Below are 19381 nucleotides of genomic sequence, written 5' to 3' on the forward strand. Positions count from 1 at the left end.
TTTACTGATGACTTGCCCCCAAATGATCAAGGAGAGAGAGGCGTACTTAGCACCACTTTTTGTAAATCTAACCATCAGGGATGAAGAAGTCTGCTGGAGTCGCTTAATGGCTGGTGAAAATGCCAGATGGACCATGACGACTGTAAAGATCCTGGACCTGGCCCTACAAAAGACCAAACAGCAAATGCCAGTGCCAGAAACCTCAGAACTGTAATTATTCTTCTATAACGCCTCTAGTCCTCTTCTTCTTTGACTAATTGATTATTTCACCGGTTATGTTTGTCCAAACGGATCATGTTCCTACTAAGTAAGTTGTGCCCTAAGTACAAAAGAGTATTGTTCTATGTTTAATTACACTTGTAAAAATCTTAAATGATTAAACACAAGAATAAAAAAAATAAAAAAACAATAGTCCTCGAAATCTTTTGAATATTAGCTTTTTTGTAAAGTATAGGAATTTCACTTGTTCTGGGCTATGAGTTGGGATTTTGTTGGAGCAATTGGTCCGTTTTGAAAGTCGATCCTGACTTCTGTATGATCACAAAGTGTGAAAAATCGATAGCGGGTCATATTAAAGGAACTGTTCTAATAATGTGAAGGATTGGTACACATTGAATAAGATTGATTAATGGTGGAGGAAGTTGTTGAGGACTGCTGATGATTTATGGATCAGTGGGATGCTCAAAACTCCTTTCATAAAAATCATGATGATGGATGTATAGCGATATTGAATTAGCAGAAATCAAAATAATGAATATTCTAATGTTTGTTATAAAGGGCCAAAACTGTCTCTATGCAAAAGAGAAGGTATCATATGTGATGGGATTTTACTTCAAAACAAGCAAGAAGAAGTACCAGCAAAGTCAAAATTAGGGTGATGATGTTGGAAATACAAATAACCCAATGTATCACTTGTAATATATTAAATGTACAATATGCAAGCATTCCTTTACTGTTATAGTTCAGCGATGTATCTCCCATGTATTTGTAGAAAATAGCCATTGATTTGGTAGATCGCTTGCTGTTCAGAGAATATGAAACACATTTTATAATCAAAGTGACATGGCAGCTGTTTCCAGGTGAATATAGGAAGAGGCTTCAATGCATGGTTTCCTTTCTCCTTACATTTTAGCATGCACACATTCGATGAATGTTACAAAAAGTGGCTCTATGCCACTTGTGGAAAATAGCATAGCATCTACAGAAATGTAAGTCTGCTTTTCAAAGTCTTAGCATTTCATGATTGCAATTGGGAGCAAGTCCACCATTTGTAAATGAAGCATTGCACCATTTAGCACCGTACACTCTGAGGCCTCCAGTCTCTTTGTCCATTAATTGTTGACCTACACATTGTTGATACTCCTACATTGTGACTGTCATTGTGTGTATCATACCAGTGTTCTACCAATGCTTTACATTAGAATGTCTGAAAGCTCTATGAGATTGCATTGAATCTGTCTTTGGTGGTTTGGGTGGAGAGCTCTGGGCGCACTGGGGTGCTTGGAGAAAATAGCCCAAAAAGGTCCAACTGTTTTAGGTAGCTACTTACAAAACACATTTTAAACATCATCCAATGGCACATATGTAGATAAGGAGTGGATTAGCAAAGTAAGTTATGCGAAGTCGCTTGCATGTGTGTATAACCTGCAACAGGGGTAAAAAATGCGTGTGCCTGTCCTTATCCAAATGACCGTAGAGGCACAAAAGTGAATTGGAGATGTGGCTTTTTTTTCTCTGCCATAGAAACAGGTAGGGTCGGAATTGTCACATGCTGCTACATTTTGGAAATTCACACGAGAAATATCCCACTGTCCCTGTCAAGTAGAGGAAAAGCATTTGATTCTGTCATGCATTATAACGTTATAACGTCGTTGCCAAAAAAGCACAAATATTTTTTCATTTTGAGGGCAACGTAAGGGATAGTTTGCCTGATGACTCCTGAAATGTCCATACAAGCTAGCATTTCCACGAGTTATTTTTAATTCACTATATAAATGATAAGATTCCTACAAGGAAGCGGACAAGCAAGGACTTCAGTTTAGAATGTCACTTTCACTCTCCACATGACGGCTCCCTCACTGAGAATCATAAATGGTTCTATTTCCATTCAACAGCAATACGCATGCGTAGTTGGTAAAAGTTCACACAGTCTTTGCCTTCCATTTTAACTCTGGTAGAAAGGAACAAACGGCTCATAAAAAGGTAATGAAAAAAAAGCAAACACAATAGCAAACAATAGAGGAGTGGCAAAAACATACCAAAGGAATTACATTTAGAAGTTCGATATTAATAAAAAATAAGACCAATTCAATATAAATTTATAGAATTATTAAAAATGGATTAACACATATTTAATGTATGTGCTGGGAATTTAGACAAGATATTTTTAAGGATGAAGGGGCACAGACATAAGATCTCTGGCCTGCAATGCCATGGCAATGCTTCAACGATGTTGTAGAAAAAAATGGGTTATGATCTGAATGAAAAATATAGGGCCTAATTTCCAAAATGTTTAGCATGGCGCAAAGTGACTTTGTGCCGCAAAAGTTCACTTTGCGCTACGCTAAAAACCAATTTACAGATCGGACTTTGCGCTGGTTCTTCCTAGTTAGCGCTCTGCACAAGTGCTTTGCATGGGAGGTGCAGGAAGTGCCAGTGCAATGAATAAAAAGGGGGAGGAACATGCAAAATCCTCAATAAATGAGGAAATGAGGAAAATGAGGAAGAAAATGGGTGAGGGTAGGGAGGCACTGTAAACAACAAACATGCCCCATCAAGTGCTAAGTAAACCATATTCACGGAACCACCCGTTAGCCTTCGCAAAGCCCAAAGAGCAATGAAAGCTCACACATAAAAGCGCAATACAACCCCAATGAACATACAATTGCTACAATGCCAGATCCTGAATTGCTAGCACAGAATATTACTACATGGAAGGAGGAGGTGGAGGAGGAGGCAGGGTAGAATATGCAACTCACAAACAACATTATTTGGGATGCAGATAAGGAGGTGCATGGAAGATATTGCTTGCCTCCCCATACCATCCTAGACCTGGTCATGGAGTGTGAGAATGACCTGGTATCACCCACAATGTGCTCACAGGCTCTACCACCTCTTGTCAAAGTGCTATCAGCCTTACACTTCCTGGCGGCAGGATCATTCCAGCATACCACAGCCATTGTGGGTGGTATATCACAGTCCACACAATCAAGGTGCCTCCACCAGATCTTGCACTGCATCCCAGCATGTGTGCATGTACACATTGACATTATGCACACACTGAAGGCAACACCCGTGAGACACAGAGCACAATTATCACAACAGGAAGCATTTTCATTCCATCAATATGCAAGGAATTTGTGATGCCAAGGGACACATAATGCATGTCAATGCCAACTACCCAAGATGCACGTACTGTTAGGAATTTGTCGTATTCCTGGTCTCTATGGCAGCATTGGCATAGGAGACATCCATATGGCTCCCACACTTCCCAATATGGCAGAGAATGGGCCCTCACTTGCTTCACAAAGCAAAATCTCTAGTTGTTCCACAAGATGGCAGCAGTGAGCCATGCTGCTGGGAAGAGACGTTCACAACTACGGAATGGTTGATAAGCTGAGTAGGAGGTGAGAGCAGTGCGTCGCTTCGTTATTTTTAACCTAGCTGAATGCTAGTTTTCCACTTTGCTGGTTACGCTCTTTGCTTCTTCTTGCTCCCTTCGCCCCTGCCTTCTCTGCGGCATCCTTTCTCAGGGACTTCTGGCTTCCCGTTTCTCTGGGCATTCTCTGTCTTGTTTCTTTTCCTCCTCCGTCTCTTCCGCAGCCCCTGTCTTCTGCGTTCCCCATTCCTTCAGTTTGCCGCCTCTTGCTGCTGCCATTTTCCTTCCTACAATCCTGTGGCTCCGCTGCCCTGTTCATTTTGCAGCCGTTGCTAGCCGCGGTCTGCTGATGGCTCTCGCTGTGGTCGGCAGTACTCTCTCCCACATTTCAGCTTCCACTGTTTCTTACCGCACCCAGGATTGTTCCCATTCTTCTCGTACCTTTGCCTGTGTAGCTAGGAGGCACTCCGCCTTCATTATCCAGACACTTAATTCTACGGACCTGCTAGTATCCACATGCTCCCTCATTCCAGCTTCCACTGTTACTTACTGCACCCGTGGTTGTTTCCATTCTTCTCGTGCCTTGCCAGCAGCTAGGAGGCACTCCTCCATCATTATCCGGAGTCGTCATTCTACGGACCTGCTTATAAAAAGATTCTCCGAATTGCAACACCTGCAAGACAAGAGCATCTGCACAAGGAGTACTGTTATCTCTGGCTTGAGAGACAAGAAAACCTACACAGGGTTTTTTCCCTTTCGAGGGTTTTTCCCTGGGTTATTTGGGCTTGGCCCCAGGAGCACCTGTGGCGTTCTTTTTCTTCTACCAGGACTTGGGAGAGGCTTTCTGGGCCTTGTCTCACATGCATCATACCACCGGATCAAGACTTCCATGAAGAGCAGGCACATTCTTTTTGTATTAGATTCCTGCTCATTTTGCAACACTGTTATTACTTGGACATCTACGTCTAACAAGTAAGCAATGCCATCCCATCACAATGGATCAGATGCAGCAAGTAATGACTGCTCTTCTGGAACTTACCCAGGAAGTTCAATAGCTAAAGAAAGAGAATGCTAATTTGCGACAAATGGTGACTGCAGGGCCAGTTAGATCCGAGCTTCCATCTTCTGCCTTTCTTTTGGGAAAATTTGATGGGAATCCAAAGAAACTGAAAGAGGTTATTGAAGCATGTGTGGTACAATTCACTTTGAAGCCCTCCTTTTTTCCAACAGACTGTTCCAGGGTCAGTTTCATGGTTTCCAACCTCACCGAAAGAGCATTGGCTTGGGCTACTCCCTTGGTACAACCCAACAATCAGATTTTTTATTCTTATAAAGTCTTCTTCAAAAGTCTTCAGTCGATGTTCAGTCGACAGGAACTTACGATCTCAGCGCAGGAGAAACTCTTGGAGATCAAACAAGGAAAGATGTCTATATTGGCTTACATTGCGGAGTTCAAATTATTGGAAGCCGAGACAGCTTGGCCAGATGACGCCTTGATGACAGTTTTCTGGTGTGGCCTGTTGGAAGACCTTAAGGATGAGATATCAAGGGTTCCCAGACACCCTAACTTGAAGTAAATAATTACACTTGTCCTACAGGTGGATTTCCGTCTTCAGGAATGGATGGCGGAAAGATGTAATGTTCGCCCTTTCCGTCTTTCAGACAACTTCCGCTCTCCAAATCACCCTCTGTCCAGTGATGAACCTATGCAACAAGGTACTGCTCGATGTCCACTAACCCCAGAAGAAAAGAATAGGTGCAGAACCTTGGGTTTATGCATGTATTGTGGCTCAGATAAACATGGTCTCAAGGATTACCTGATTGCTCCTCCTCGCCAGTCGGGAAACACCATACCCTGTTCCTAAGAGGAACTGTGGAGCAGAGAGAAACCACTTGTTCCCAGACCCAGATACATGAAGGGGGCATCATGAGGTTCTCAGAGTGGACCTGCACATTAACAGAACAGTTCTTTACGATGTTCCAGCCTTGATAGACTGCGGAGCAGCCAGACACTTTATTGATGATATTTGGGCAAACGAACACCAGATTACACGCTCTTCCCATATAAGTAGAAGGAGTGGATGGAGCTCCTTTATCCTCTGGACCCATAGTGGAAAGAACAACTGACTTAAATGTCCAATATCTTCTCATGTGGAAAAGATAGCCTTCGACATCATCAAGACTGTTCATTACCCTAATATTCTGGGGATACCATGGCTCTGTCGTCACAACTTTCTTACACACTGCCTTGGAGAGGCTGCCTTTAGATTCCATACCCAAGCTCAAGGGGTAACCAAACAGACTGTGGGGGTCATTCTGAGTTTGGCGGTAAGGGTTAACAGGCACCGGTAAGGATGCCGGTGCCGGTAAACCCTTACCGCCCAATTCCAAGGTCCCTTAGCGGGAACCGCAAAGGATGGGTGGTCAGACCACACGTCCTTAGCGGGTCCCGCTAAGGGACCAGGGCGCTTAATTGCGGGCCCACAATTTGCGGGCCTGTAATTAGCGCCTTCCCTATTCCCATTGAGCCCTATGGGGGCTCAAATCGGAATGGGGAATGGTTTACTGAATGGGGATTTACTGGGTCCTCCAGGGCCGGAATGACCCGGTAAATCCCCATTCAGCCAGACCGGACCCGGTTTTGGAGGCAACCATGGCTACCTCCAAAATTGGAATGACCCCCTGTATCTTACTTATCGCTTCTGCCAGATGAATACCAAAAATACCATCAAGTATTTTCTGAAGAAGAATACAAAGAATGACCTCCCCACAGGCCAGAGAACTAATAATGAAATCCTACCCGACAAACAGGTTCCTTTTGGCCAAATAAACACAATTTCTGGACCAGAGAAGGATGTGCTCAGAACCTATTTGCAGTCCAATCTACAAAACGGCTTGATCACATGATCCAAATCCCCAGCTGGAGCCACTTTATTTTTCATACCTAAGAAAGGGACTCAAGAGTTGAGGCCGTTCATAGACTACCAACGTTTAAATTAGATCACAATCAAGGACAAATATCAACTTCCTCTAATCCCAGATATTCTGGATGCCGTCAGGGGGGCTTCTCTATTCTCTCAATTAGATCTTAGGGGAGCGTACCATTTCCTTGGCATTCACATGGGTGAAAAATGGAAGACGGCTTTCCGTAACCCATTCGGCCACTATGAATATAGGGTAATGCACTTTGGATTGGCTAATGCACTGGCAATTTTCCAAAGATTTATGAATCATCTATTTGCCGACTTGTTATTACATTCCGTTATCGTCTATCTAGATGAAAGCTTGATATTTTCTAAAACCTTGGACAAACATCGGAGTCATGTTTCAGAAGTTCTCGCCCGCCTGCTGAAAATCATCTGTATGCTAAAGTGGAAAAATGTTAATTCCATCAACCATCTGTTAGCTATTTGGGGTACATCTTGTCCCAAGAAGGTGATTCTATGGAACCTGCCAAAGTGCAAGCCATTCAACACTGGAAAGAACCATCTTCCATCAAGGACATTCAGAGGTTCCTATGCTTTGCAACATTTTTACCGGAAGTTAATTCCAAATTTCTCATCAAGAATCCTACCCTTGACCGCTCTTCTTAAGAAAGGTTCATGATTTCTCTGGAATGACCACGCCGAAAGGCTTTCCTGCTTTTCAAGGAGCTCTTCATCAAGCCTCACATCCTACACCTGCCGGATCAACAACAACCTTTCGTATTGGAGACTGAAACAACATATTTCGCCACAGGAGCTGTTCTTAAACACCTCTTCGACGACAAGTGAGAACATCCCATTGCCTACATGTCAAAAACCCTGACGCCCTCAGAGCAGAATTACACTGTCCTTGAAAAGGAGCTCTTGGCAATCAAAAAGGCTTGCACTGAGTGGTGACATTTGCTAATAGGAGTGAAGCATTGTGTAACCATAAGAACCGATCACCGCAATTTAAGGGTGCTACAACAACAAGAAAGCCTGATGGGCATACTTATTTTCGCAATATGATCTATTGTTTACATATCTGCCAGGTCTCGAGAATCAGATGGCCCATGCACTCTCTCACTCCCATTCACTCTCAGAAGTGGAGCTGACTCGAGAACCTTTCCTTCCCAATGCCACTTTTCTGTTCACAATCTCTGGGTTTCTTCAGAGGGTTCGTGCAGCTACGAATATGCACCATTGCTAGATAATTGCAGCCATTAGGAGCTGTTGGGTGTTCTGACCCACGTTTGGACTATTATGCTACAACATTTGGTGCTGTGGGCTTAGGAAATCCAAGATGGCCGAAAAAGCCCACATGTGCGCCAGAATCTATGAAAACCGCGCAGTTGTGCACACTAAAATGGTTGCCTAACCTGCCACCCGCCAGTGCGAGCATGATAGGCCGGGGTGCCATGAGTGAAATGGGTTGCCAAAGGAAAAACAGTAGCGCCGGTTAGCTTCAAAGCGCTTTAAAATTACCTTTGGTTTCCCTGAATGCAAGCTTCAAATGCCCATTTTAAACATTGCAGGATATGCAAAATTTTCACTGAACACCAGCAGACATTTGGCAGAATGGAGTTTTGTGTGCTTATGAAATCTGGAAGATGAAGAGCCCAGAACAGTGTTGATAACAGAACTAGCTGAGCTATGGAGTCAGCAGTTTTAAATTAAACTGAACTAAAGACACTAAAAATCTAAATGTTTAAAAGAAATGAGTGACCTACTTTTGAGTGTCACATAGGCTGCAATTGTTTAAATGTCATAGTTTTAAACTTAGAATCAGCATTCTAGCTGCATATGTAAAAAATTGTTAGTTATTTGAATGCAGAAAACTGGGGAACAGAAACGACATGTGGCTAAAAACTGGCTTAAAGAGATTCCAATTTTGCCTGGCAACTACCCCCATCAGGAGTGAAACTTGATTCACAAGTAACTTCCCAGGCCTGGCTGTTTCCTGCTGGCCACACTAAGGATATGCCATCTCTCTGATAATTGAATTAAGGGGAGCCCCCACAGAATACAGGAGCTCTGAACAATGCAACCCCCTTCACCCAGGCAGATGGTTTATTGCAGATGTCGTAAAACAGCTTCCTCTTGGCAGAAGCTGGGAGGGGCAGGGTCTCTGAGATTGGCAGAAACTGGAAAGACTGGTTTCTGTACCATGTGACCTGAAAAGACACACCCCGTAGCCAGAATATGGTTTTAGAAAAAGATGGATCATTCATAGAGCGGACTTGTGAAAATTATTTAAATGATACCATAATTCTTGTGATTTTTCTGCCCACATTTTAAGACGTGTTAGGACCCGGTGGTATGTTCAGGGGGGTTTTAGCAGAAAAGAGGATATTACTCAAAATGTGTGCATGTGAAAAATCTGACACTTCATCAACTAATGTCCATACTCCTTGCGCACATGTGTGTAAATTTGGGTTAATGTCCGATATTGCGAAACCAGTTAAAAAGTGCAAATGTCGCCATTTCTGAATGCAAGCTCCCAGGAAGAGCAGATTTGGACAGGGTATACCTCCTGTGATGCATGATGGGTGCATGTAATTTCAAACCACTGTGTAGCTATGAAATATGTCTTTTGGGTCAAAATATAGATTGTGTGTAATTTGACAGGGGTGGGTTCTCTGTACCATAAACAGACCTCATCATGATGACACTTCATTTCATTCCCCCAATCAAGTGGAATAGGATGAAGTGGCCAATGACAAGTGGAGAGGGGTAGAGCCTAGTGATGCTGCACACACACCCATTTTCAAAACACATAAAAGCAGACAGACAGGACAGATAGGGACCTTCAAATCCATGTGCTGCGGGACGCTCTGCCGGGGAAATCCATACTTTACCTCCATCAATCTCTAGAGAAAGCTGTGCAGAAAGATCCAGACTTCAAATCCATCAATCTCCAGAATCCAGAGAGGCTAGAGAGAGAGCTGACCCAGATCACTGTGAAGTGCAGAGACCAGACCAGAGGCCAGTCTAAAACCTGACCAGATCCGTGGCGAGGCCCATTCTAATTCAAGAATATAGTGTGAGTACCTAGTAGAACTGTGCAGAACCAATCTCTTAGTCAAAATAATATAATTCAATCCTATTTTAATCTAAGTAGAACTGTCTCCTAACTGTCACCTGTCATTTGTAAAGCTGTCACCTGTCATTTTCTAGTTGCAAGCTGCACTTGTCTTTTTGAACTTTAAAATTTCAAATCTGAAAAACGACCTTTATTTAATCGCTCATATCTCAGTGACCGTTTGTCCTAGAGACTTGCAGTAACTTTCCTCAGAAAGCTTAGAATCGTGGCTTCCCTACGAACCTAGAATTCCTACCCCCGATACTTTTGCCGCAATCGCGAAAAGCGCACTCGCGAATTTGCCGCGATTTGCAAATTTCTTCACGTGTGAAAACAGCAGTTTTCTTGCTTTCATTTGCCAAAAATTCGTTTAACCTGCTAGTTACACCCTAGATCCTTGCTAAAGTGAGCCTGGACTAATATTAACTATATTTCACTCACCCTGAACCTCCTATAGGGAATTAAAAGCCTTTTAGCATATTTTTCACTTCATTGCCAGCACATGTAAAAGCATTTTGGGCCTGTGTTTAAAACTCCAATCTGTAGTCTAAGCTTGCTGGGGTGAACTGAATTACATTTGATTGCATTTCTGAGAACTGTGTGCTTTCCTTCCATTTCCTTGCATTGCATTAAGGGGGGAGGGGATTGCCAGAGAAAAGTGATTACATTGTTTTGTTGAAAGCATATTGAGTATTTTCTGTACTGCATTTTCATTCCACCTTGCATCCATTTGAAACCATAAAGTATTGTTGCTATCTTATCCATCCTATAACCACTCATCATTGATTATAAAGAAGTGTGCTAGTGCCAGACTATCCATTATTGATTACTGCTCAGATTCAGTGTGATATTCAATTATTAATTTATTATAAAGCGTGATATATATATCTATTGTTTAAATTATCAAATAAACCTTTTAAACTTGCAAAACAGAACTACTTCTTGGCTCAGTGGGGTCAGGAGGATTCCAAGAGAGGGGTGTTATATAGGGGTAGTCATCCAGAACGCATGAACTGGACATAAAGATATATCAATAAGGGTTTCCATTCGGTATCCCAGACTAGGGGCCTCATTACGACCCTGGCGGTAAGGGGTTAGCGCCATCGTTAGCTGCGCCGACCCCTTACCGCCAATCACGAGTTCCCTCTCCGCCATGGCGGATTTTACACCTGCTTCTAGCGGGTGTAAAAATCCATGGCGGTAAGGGAACTTGGTGTTAATTACGCCACCGTAATTTACGGTGGCGTAATTAACGCCTTCCCCACTCCCATTATGCCCTATGGGGCAAAAATGGGAATGGGGAAGGGTAAATGGGGATTGGGGATTTACCGCCCCGCCAAGGTCGGAATGGGGCGGTAAATCCCCTTACCGCCATGGTGTTAACGTAGTTAGCACCATGGCGGTAAAGTCACGGCCCTGGCGGTAACTTTCCGCCAGGGTCGTAATGAGGCCCATTGACTTAGCTGTAGTGTTGAATTGAATCCTCTTACAGAGCCGTGGATTAACTCAAGAAAGGGACAAATTGTTTCATAAGGACCACCTTTACATTCCCACGCCTGCACTTCAGAGACAAGTATTGTTCATGTGTCATGAAGCCAGGACGGTGGGCCATTGTGGAGTATGAGTCACAGTAGAAAACATTAGCCAACATTTCTGGTGGCCTAACTTACAGAAAGATGTACAAGACTATGTGGCCTCCTGTATGGTATGTCAACAACGCAAAACCCCTTGCAGAGCACCTCAGGGAAAGCTGACACAACAACCGTTACCCATGCATCCATGGCAACACATCAGTATGGACTTTATAGTCGAATTGCCACCCTTGAGAAACATGACTACCATCATGGTCACTGTGGCCTCTTTTACCAAGTTGGAACATTTTGAAGCCTTACCTCAGGTCCCTTTGGCTCAAAGGATGGCGGGTCTATTTCTCAACACCATTTTTCACCTCCATGATTTACCGGAAACAATATTGTCAGATTGGGGACCTCAATATACTTCTAACTTTTGGAGACTACTGTGTGAAAAGCTGGGAGTATGCAGAGGTCTTACTTCAGAGTATCACCCTCGGTCAAATGGCAAAATGGAGAGATTGAATCAGTCCTTAGAACAGTACCTAAGATGTTTGGCTTAATCCTCCTAGGACAATTGGGCAGCGTTATTTCCCTTCACAGAATATGCTAACAACCATGCCATGCATTGCACTTTGGGAGTAAGCCCCTTTCTATGCACCTACAGATTTCATCCGGTTTGTTTACCAGTTTTGGACATCAAAGGCACAAATTCTCCTTCCCTTAATGAGCTTGTGAGCAACATCAAGCAAGGGCATACTACCACTTTACAGTCATTTAAGGAAGCTAGAGCTTACAGCAAACTGATGGCAGGCAAACATCGGCTACCATCTCCTAACTGCTCTGTGTGCGATCTCTTTTGGTTCTAATCCCGTTTTCTACCCAAGCATTTGGTTCCTACCAAACAAGCCCCATACTACTTATGACCATTCAAAATCTGCAAAACAGTGGGTCCTGTTGCCTCCAAACTAAAATTGCCGGCTTCATGGTCCTGCATCCATCTGGTTTTTCACGTCTCTCAACTGAAGACATACTATTCTGACCGGTTCTGCAGGAACAACATTCGGATTCCCACACCAGTTGACACTGCTTCAGGGCCTGCATTTGAGGTCAGTGGCATTTGTGACTCCAGGTACCACAGAGGACAATTGCAGTACCTACTGGAGAGGAATGGCTACACTACTGCTGATCGCACCTGGGAACCAGCTTCAGGAGTCCATGCTCCTTGCTTATTCCACCGATTCCATCGTTTACATCCATGGAAACCGGCATTGTTGCCTCTTCGGGAGGGGGGGCATACTGTTAGGAATTCATCATCTTCCTGGTCTCTATGGCAGCGTTGGTGTAGTAGACATCCATATGGCTCCCAAACCTTCCCAAGATGGCGGAGAATGGGTCCTGACTTGCTTCACAAAGCAAACTCTCTTGTTGTTCCACAAGATGGCAGCAGTGAGCAATGCTGCTGGGAAGAGACATGCACAATTATGGAAGGTTCATAACCTGAATAGGAAGTGAGAGCGGTGCATAACTTTGTTCTTTTTAACCAAGCTACATGCTAGTTTTCCACTTTGTTGGTTACGCTCTTTGCTTCTTCTTGCTTCCTTCGCCCCTGCCTTTTTTTGAGCTGCATACTTTCAGGGACTTCTGGCTTCCCGCTTCTTCCGAGCATTCTTTGCCCTCTTTCCTTTCCTTCTCTGTCTCTTCCGCAGCCCCTGTCTGCTCCATTCTCCTTTCCTTCAGTTCACTGCCTCCTGCTGCTGCCCATTTCCTTCCTGCAATCCTGTGGCTCAGCTGCCTTGTTCCTTTTGCAGCCAATGCTACCTGCAGTCTGCTCACGGCTTTCGCTGTGGGCAGCAGCACTCTCCCCCTCATTTCAGATTCCATTGTTTCTTACCGCACCCGCGGTTGTGTCCATTCCTCTCGTACCTTTGCCTGTGCAGCTAGGAGGCACTTCTCCTTCGTTATCCGGACACTTCATCCTACGGCCTGCTAGTATCAACACTCATTCCCTACTTGTAAAACATTTCTCTGAATTGCCCCACCTGCAAGCCAAGAGCATCTGCACAAGAAGTATTGCTATCTCCGGGCTGAGGGACAAGAACATCTACTCAGGTTTTTTTCCCTTTCAAGGGTTTTTCCCCAGGTTATTTGGGCTTGGCCCCAGGACCACCTCCAAAGTTAGTTTTCTTCTACCAGGTCTCGGGAGGGGCTTTCTGGGCCTTGTCCCACATGCATCATACCACCAGATCAAGACTTCCATTAAGAGCAGGCAAGAGCAGGCAAGTTCTTTTGTATTAGATTCCTGCTCATTTTGCAACACTGTAATTACCTGAACATCTAAGTCTAACACGCATGATAGCTACATCTTTTGCCAATCCCCTATATACCAGGCTCTGGCATCGGGCATCTTTGGAAATACCTGTTTAGTGGATGAGTATCAACTATCACACACACACACACACGCACAAGCAGTCACATGACATAAAGAAACACAAGAAATTACAATACATGCAATTAGTAACCATGTACTCCTTTGCAGGGGACAGTGCCTACCTGCTGTCACCATTCCTGTTGACAACCATCTTGAATCCAGCCACCCCAGATAAGGCACACTACAACGCAACACACAAAGCCACTATGGGATAGTGCTTAAGTTCTGCTTCCGCTCCATTGACCCCTCAGGAGGCGTATTGCTAAATGCACCCCTGTAGTATGCAAAATCATTGTGGCATGTTGTGTCCTCAATAATATTGCGACATGCCATGGTATTGCAGTAAAGTTGAAGGAGGGCTTCCACCCTCCTCCACAGACACAACCCATTTCCTTGTTCGGCCAAAGAGAACATTAATAGGACACACGCGACCAGGTAGTACAAGCCTACTTCACATGAATAACAACCCCTATGGATCAAACTCTGCAAAGCCACAACCATGATTACCTTCAATGATGCAATCAGGCTAATCCATATTGTCCATAACAGCACCCAGTGCGAGGAGTGAGGAGTGCGAAGCACAAGTGCATTCTGCTCCACCGAATTCAATGGACTGTGTTGCCTGCAGGACAGTTTCACCTGTGACACACCCTTTAAAAAATGTCTTAGCTACAGTGAGAGAGGAGTGCAGAGGACAAATGCAGTCTTCTCAAATCAGCTGTGCCTGCAATTGCAGCGTCATTGATTTTGGGAAAGGGGCTGTGCTTTTGAACCTCAATTGCATCTGGTGAGTGCCTTGCTATCAGACTTTGTTTGCTGTTAGCAGCAGCATGAAATCTGTGTACGCTCTGCAAAGTGACTCTGCTAGTGAAGCAGAGCATAAACTTCCTTCTAATCATAGCGAAGAAGCTATACAAGCTATGGGGATAGTGGGGGAGCCACATTAACACCAAAAGTGCACAAAACCAGGAATAAACAGCAGTGTAAGAATGGTGTCCTAACAGCGAGGATTCAGGAATGGGTTCCTGTGTTAAATCACGTCCTTCTTTGCAAATAAAAACACCTCTCTTTTTCCTTGTTCCCTCTTGTTGGGACACGTGCTGGAGCAATATGAGTTGGTAAGAGGTCTGTGCATTGTACCACCAAGTACCAATGTAACAGACTCAGCATTACTGGATGTGTCACTATCAAAAAACAAGCAATTCACCATCACCCTCAGCTCCCCATCCAGAACAGGCCTCATTAAACTCCTTTGATCCTGGGCAACTAGAAAAATCACCTAAGTTGGTGTTTGAATCAGAAGAGAGAGGGTTATCTGACTCTAAGGATTCTTCTATATCTATGATATCCCCGCTGATCACAATGTGCCCTCAGCACCTCCAGCAGCGGTGTCTTTCGATTTCTGCTCTGGATTGTGTTCTTAAATCCCTAGTAAGTTGGTTTCGACTGTAAAGGAGACCATAATGGATCAAAGGAACCTATGTATCCAACTAAACTAAAAAATCTTGTTTTTTGAAGGAATTCTAGAGGGCGCGAAAGGAAATCTGCCCATGACACTGGATAATGTAGATGTCAATCATCATTGTTAGAACCCTTCGCTTTAATACAAGAAACATGGTAGAGAATCTCCCTTTAGCCGAAGTCATTGTAGAGGAAGATCAGATATCCACATGCAGAAGCTCACAGGAAGAGTTTCTTATTACGGCGGAGAACTACAGGAAAATTGTTCTATTTTTGATGAGCAGGAAAAAAGCTTGGGCACACAGAAATGTCAAAACAGGGCAGATGAAAAAGCCTAAAAATCTGAACCTGGATGAACATGCATATGTGAAGGGACACCATAGGACCAGCCAGACATACATCACACATTGAAACAGGCATTCTGAAATGCAAAAGGCACAGGTGACTTACATCCAATGCTCTTTGCAATCATGTTGGTGCATACTAGGCCCTGCATCAAGTGACTGATTGGATGAGCAGGCGACCATACATACATATATACATGTGTGGCAGTGGAAGTTCTAACAGTAGACAGATGGAGGTCCAAGCATTATTGCTGAGCCCCTACTCTACTGCAACCATGCCACTTTCAACAGGTGGAAGAATCACATCTTTTCCTGCTGACCAAACCTGCATTCAGGCATTTGTGCTGCCAAAGTTACCATTGCCCCATTTATCACATTAGCCATGACCAGATTTGTGACTACGCATGCTCACATGCATCTCAACTATGTGTGAGAAGAGTGCAACATGGATATGACTAGTGTGCACTTTCAGGACCACTGATAATTGACACTCCAAATGTGGAATGAACATCATTCAAACATCTTTTAGCCAACCACCACAACTTCTGTCTGGAACACACCAAACTTCTCGCTGACATTTTCGCTCATCCAAGTCTACTGGCCACCAGTGAATGGATAACTCTGAAACATCCAGCGTTTGGAGTTATTCCCTGTGAGTCAAAATCTGTGGTCACAATGCACTCTCCACAAGCATGACACTGGGAGTGTGTTCGGTGAAAGGTGTCTTGCAGACGATTGCCAAATATAGTTGTATTGACATTGCTAAACAATTCTGCATACAGTAATGTGTACTGTAAAATCAATGTCATCCACAACCAGAGTTAAATCATACACCTTCTAGGATGCACAACATGTAATGGAAGTCACTATGGATGGATTACTGTAGCACTCATGGATAGGACCCTGATCAAATATACTGTAATATTTGATAGCATTTCATGTGTAGATGTAAGCATATATAAAAGGTATTGATGAGATCTCTGACGTCCATCTGGTGGGTGAGTGGAGTTCTTGTATCTTTGCTTCTGATCGATTCATATGGTGCCTGATGTGAAACTAATTCTGTGCACAAATGTAATTTTTGGAGGTACTTCATTTAGTAATTAAGGTTTTGGATGTTACATGTGCTGCATGTATATGTTATCAGGACATTACCATCCAGTGTTGCACGGGTTGGTAGCTGACATGCACATTGTGTATGTTTTATTGTGTCATAACTACCTATTTTTGAAAATATGCAAAATCAGCAATATCCAGAAATGGCCTATAATGAAAGCACAGGGCCGAACCCCTCTCCACCCCTGTGCAAGTTGAATGGGTGGTTTGGGTAATATTTTACTATTGCTAGTAGACCCCAGACTGGTATGCCGATCTTGTGTCCTAACTTCCTATTATTAGAAAAGTCACAAAATCATCAATCACCCGAAATTGCCTCTACTGATCCACAGGACTAGGCCCCGCTCTGTGTAGGGCGAATGGGTGGGGTTGGTCAGAGTTCACTGTCGCCAGTACACTCTAGACTGGTAAGCCGGCTTTGGGCCAACATTTCAGCCCACCAACTATTATGGGGTGGAGCCAAACCCGGACATCCAAACACACTTTCACAAATATATATGTATAGATTATTATCTAACATATGGGAATGGAGACTGACTGTTTCTCTTACCTGCTTCTTTACTTTAGGTTGAAATAAGGACAGTATGCACCATTAAAGCATCCTTGGAAAAATGTTTCTAACAAGTAGTGCCAATGTACACAAATTTAATTTTTGGATGTCATTAGTTTAGCAATTATGGTTTTGGATGTAAACAATGTTTGGTTGGATGTTGGTCTTACACATGGTTTTCATGATTATAAACAATTCCTTTTTATATTTTCAGGTGATATTGGGACACAAAGCACAGTAACAAGTTTTGAATGAGTTTCTTTGTACATAATTATAATCTATTTCTGTCACAATGGTTCCAAACAACCAGGTTACTACGCATCATGTGTTTATGTTCACTAGTGTATGTTCTTATTCCCAATATCTTCATATAATTCTGATTGATGTTTCTTATTTTTCTCTCTTCACATTGTTTTATAAATGTTTTCTTTGAACTCACATGGCATTGTCCAATATGATTTTATTGGTTGCCCATTCTTTCAACTCTTCTGGATACTTAACAAGGAATTATTAGTCATTTTAGAACAAGGCCCACAGGCTAGAAGTATTTGTGAAATGCCTTGAAAAATCCTGAGTTGGGGTGAAACTGATGGCCATACATTCTGCATTTTACCACTTCTACTAACACACAAAAGGTGCATGAACTTTGTGTCCAGTTGACTGGACCGTCCATGTCTGTTGGAATATGTTTTATTCTATATAAGATCATTAATTAAACATACTATATTTTATCTAATTATTGGCTCAACAAGATTTGTTTGGAATTGAAGAGCGCTTGTATAAGAGATACCATTACCTCTGCTCAGGTTATGGGATAGATCTCTAAGGCAGCAGCCCTTTGAGTATTTAGATATTTGTTTAATTAGATTGAAGGTGCAGCCCTAGATAGTCTGACAAAAACTATTCACATTTTACATGTGTATGGATGTGTGGTCATGGCAATTTCTTGCATTGAACTATCCAGATCTACATTGGTACCTGTCAGGCCTGAACTGATGGTTGGTATACCATTATGACATTTGTTCATGTTGGGAGAAAGAGCCGTGTTGCTTGATCCTCAGCAACAAGTGCATGTACATGTTGCTTGCTTTCATGTTGGACTGTCAGGGGTGATTGTTGGTTGTTGTGGTTGAGTGGAGATGTGCCTTTGGTGCTATGGATACCTGTGACCAGGTGCCCTTTCCATGGCCCTGCCTGCAGGATACACTTGGGTCACTGCTTCATTGTGATTGGGATGTGGAATGAGTTGTAATGTGTATGTGCCCAGACATCAATGTGCTATGTTCACATGTGCATGTCTCATCACTGAGACTTGTCCTTTTGCATTCAGTTGTGAGACTGTAAGCTGTCAGATTTCCCAGCATGGGCCTGTGTGTGTGATGCAGTTGGTTGTTGACTAATGCTGACAGCATGCTACTGATGCACTTAGGAATTTTAAACATGCCTTGGCACTTATTATTGATCCGTATGTTCTTTGTTCCCTTTTCCACATTTGCAGCAGCTGGAGAAGAGGGTATGTGTTGTGATATGATATAATAGGTTATTTATAATGCACTCAATAACCAGAGGTTTCTATGCGTGGACCCGGGGATCAAACTTGTATTTCTCCATGTCGTCTAGCTTCCAAGGTGAGCACGTTGCCCCTGTGGGTATCTAGTCATGCCATCTAATGTAATTTCATCTAACACCATACCCTCGAATTATATGCAACTAAAAGCCTTACCATCAAAGAACCCTTTTATTGACTATAATTCGATGGTAGTATAGAAATGAATAATATTTGTTTTTTGCAGTAGGATTACATTAGGGTTAGGGTTAGGGTCGGGGCTAAGGTTAGATTAAGGGTTACATTCGGGTTAGGGTTAGTGTTAGGGTTACGGTTAGGGTTGGGGCTGCAGTTAGGTTTAGGGTTAGGGTAGGGGCTAGGGTTAGATTAAGGGTTACATTAGGGTTAGTGTTAGGGTTGGGGGGGTTGGTGCGGGGGTTGGGGAGTTCAGGGGGGAAACACCCTCAATATACAAAAAAAACATTAAAACGTTACAAGGAGCTGGCCAGAGGCGAAATTTCAGGACTGCACAGCTCCATGTGATGTTTTAAAGTTACAAAAAATGCATTGAAATGCTATCTTTTACATGTAAAAGTGCATTTCCATTGAAGCCAGTCCATTTATATTTTCGATGGACTGGTTTAGATGGAAAAGCACTTTTACATGTAATAGATAGCCTGTTGATGCATTGTTAAATGATGCTTTGGTGTGGCATTTCG

This window comes from Ambystoma mexicanum, chromosome 6p (assembly GCF_040938575.1).
Source record: "Ambystoma mexicanum isolate Mex_15411 chromosome 6p, UKY_AmexF1_1, whole genome shotgun sequence".
NCBI classification, from domain to species: domain Eukaryota; kingdom Metazoa; phylum Chordata; class Amphibia; order Caudata; family Ambystomatidae; genus Ambystoma; species Ambystoma mexicanum.